Source organism: Adiantum capillus-veneris, chromosome 12 (genome assembly GCF_014529385.1).
Source record: "Adiantum capillus-veneris isolate H3 chromosome 12, ASM1452938v2, whole genome shotgun sequence".
In the NCBI taxonomy this organism is placed as follows: Eukaryota; Viridiplantae; Streptophyta; class Polypodiopsida; order Polypodiales; family Pteridaceae; genus Adiantum; species Adiantum capillus-veneris.
The window spans coordinates 123,175,704-123,179,150 of record NC_140942.1 but is presented as its reverse complement, the minus strand read 5'-3'; positions in this window follow the sequence as shown (position 1 = coordinate 123,179,150).

The window sequence follows — 3,447 nt, the reverse complement described above, 5'->3', positions numbered from 1 at the left end:
ATTCAAGAATGTGGGTAATCTACTATGGGACCATCTGACCGGCAAGAAAGATACTTTGGGAGCCAGAGTTGACCTTAGAAATGTGGATCGTATGGAGCAATATTGGCCGCAAACAGCGTCTGATGGATCGATAAACTCCCTAAAGCACCATGGATTTTCACAGGAGCCCAAGAACGCAAAGTAAAAGAGACCATTCGATCTTTGCGGACCCCCACTGGCGTAATGCACTCGCTCCGAACGTGTTTTACTAAAGAAGGAAAGCTTACCGGTTTGAAGTCACACGATTGGCATAAAATGTGTTAGGTACGTTCATAGTGGACTTTAATATCATTGCTGCACATACTTTACAGTTTATTTTACCGATTGCCATTGAGGGATGTTTGTCTCTCGACATCCGTAACACAATCTACAAACTTGCGAAGCTGGTGCAATGGATCTCACAAAAGGAGATCAACGTAGACTCCATACCATTCGCCAAACTAAATGCTGCGGAGCTTCTGTGCATGTTTGAGAAACATTTTCCTACTACCATGCTAACCATTCAGGTGCACCTTCTTGTTCACATAGTTGATGAGGTGGAAATAGCTGGCGCAGTTCATTCCAGATGGATGTTCTTCTTAGAACGTTTCATGAAAATGCTTAAGGGATATGTGCGTCAAAAGGCACGTTCGGAGGGTAGCATGGCAGAAGGTTGGTTGGTATCAGAGTCCCTAGTGTACATTGGAGAGTGGCTAGACGGATTTGATAAAGCCCGGGACACGCTATGGCGAACCATAGATGATGAGCGCATATCTGGGATTGTCATGTGCAATCTTGGTGTTGAGAAGAAGATGACGGAAGATCTAGAGGCTAAAATCAACCGATTTTGCATGCTTCACAATCCAGTGATGCAAAAGTGGATTTCACAATATGAGGATGCAAAGCAAGAGCGAAAAAGGGCACGAATCGAGTGGAGACGGGGAAGACGACCACCGATGCACTATTCGACGGTTCTGGAGAGCCTACCAACCTTCATGAGCTTAAGATGGTTGCACAAACAATTGAAAAGCGCACAACAATGCGGTGACGAAGTGACTGAGGAAGAGTGGGAGTACTCTCGGGGTTGCGCGACCAAGGTAAGTTTGCAATGTACGACTAGCTAGTGACTTTATTTCTAAACGTTTGAACGGCCACTCATAATCTTTGTTCGTTGTAGTATAAGTCATACACAGCAGCATGGTGTAAAGGTCGACATTTTAGGGTGGAACGAATCGACAAAAAGCGTTTTACTCAAGATTGTGGAATCATGGCAAAATTTGAACAGTCTAGTCGACGACGTTCCTCTGATGCAGATCCTGTGGTGGCGGAACTCACTTACTTCGGCACGCTGCAAGAGATTTTGAGGATCGATTACAGAGGATTTTTTGTCGACTTGTTCGACGTGCAATGGTTCAAGATAATCATGGAGGGTCGCAACGCTACTGGGCGTAGAGGAGAGTCTGGTTTTCTTGAGGTGGATTCTACTAAGAAATGGACTGACCTAAGAGACACTTTCGTACTACCCGAGCATTGTGAACAAGTAAGTATGTAAATAGTTAACATCCCCCTTTTACAAGTTATGTGCTTGAAAGCTCTCATGTAAGTTATGTGGCTCTGGCAGGTAATATTTCATCCTACAAAGTCTACATCAAACTGGTGGTACGTCATAGAGGTAGCCCCTCGTAGTGCAAGGACGTATGAAGGCTACCATGTGCCAATCACAACGGCATCAATGGAGGAGATCAGAGAAGATGCTCAATCAGAAGCCGCTGCGGTGGTGCCAGACGAGCATCAAGATGCTACTACTCTATATGGGGTGCATGCAGAGGAGCTACAAAATGAAACAGAGGATATGTGTTTAAACGGAGAGCTCTATATAGATATAGGAAGTTATGCTGAGTTATGCGAGGATGAGAGAGAGATCTCTTAAAGCCACAAATATTGTATTTGAACAATTTTGCTCCGTGTTGTAAAAGCTCTGGCTCTCTAAGTACATTCCATGGTGTATAACGCTCTTTTCTACTCGCGCTCACATCTTTTGATTGAAAATTCTGAGTTTTCGACTTGCCTCTTCTATCACTCAATTCATTGCGTCATTGTATTTATATGCGTCGTTACGTCATTGTATTTAATGGTCTTTGCGTCACTGTCTACTCTATTTATTCAATATTAAGTTTAAATATTCGTGTGTTTAATGCAGGTATGGATGATGAGGAGTATCGACACGCCGCTAGAGACCCCTGCCGGGACACCCAGGTTCACGCGTCACTGGCCAGAGGGCTTGCCTTACTCCGTTGACTTCAGCGGCGGCATCATCATGGATGATGACGGCAAAAAGGTGATCTCGCGCATGCGTGGTCTTTGCTCTCAGCTGTTTAGACACTACATACTAAACAAATGGAGTGAAGTACCAAGTGATTTAAAAAACAGAGTCATCAGCATACTTCATGATGAGTTTCCCGTTCCAACACGGGATCAGCGCTTCAATGAAGACCTGATGAAGATTCGAATGCGCGAATACTGCAAACAAAAGCGTTCCGAAGTGCAAAAAGCAATCAAGCATGGGTGGAACAGGCCAGATTGGCTGGCCAAAGAAGATTGGAAGAATGCGAAGAAAGCAGCGCGCGAGAATCCCGACAAGTGGAAGCAACAAAAGGATGCAGCCAGAGCGGGAGTAGAGGCAGGGAGCTCGCACCACTTGGGGAGCGGTGGATGGGCATCATTTGAGGCTGATTTTGTAAGTGTTTTCGCATTGCTCTTTATGTTCGATAGTTTAGGGTTTATGAATTTTTTAATTCTAACATAATGAAATCTTTGTATGTTTTGACAGTGGTCGATGACAGGACGTGATCCCACACTGTACGAGCGCGAGTACGCAGGCAGGAAGGGCTTAAACGCCCTGATAGACATTCTCAGTTCTCGCGGCGGCATGGTTAGTATTAGGGTTTACTCTTTTCTATTTTTTGTATTGTTTTATAAATGTCGTTATATGTTTATACTTACTGAAAGCTGTCTTATTGTCTTTTTTTGCAGAATCCGACAGATACGCCGCTTGGACGCGATGAGACGTCTGACTAGACGACGTCAGTTTAGCCGTAGCTAGATAGCATTAGTTTAGGGTTTCTCATAGCTTATGTATCATGAGACGGATTTTATATGTCTTTTTGAACCATGTATATTATTACATTTGTCACCACTGTTCATTTTGCCAATCAACTCTTTATGCCTATGATGTTGTACAATTGTCATTATTACATTTGCCAATCAATTCATTTTGCCTATGATGTGTACAATTGTCAATTTTGCAAACAATGCGTCTTGTGGGTGACTATTTTGGGTCTATTATCTACCCTTGCACTTTTGTTAAAAAGTGAATCAAGTACAATATGATTGATGGGTGGCAGGGCATTCAATGTCCTGTCACCAAAA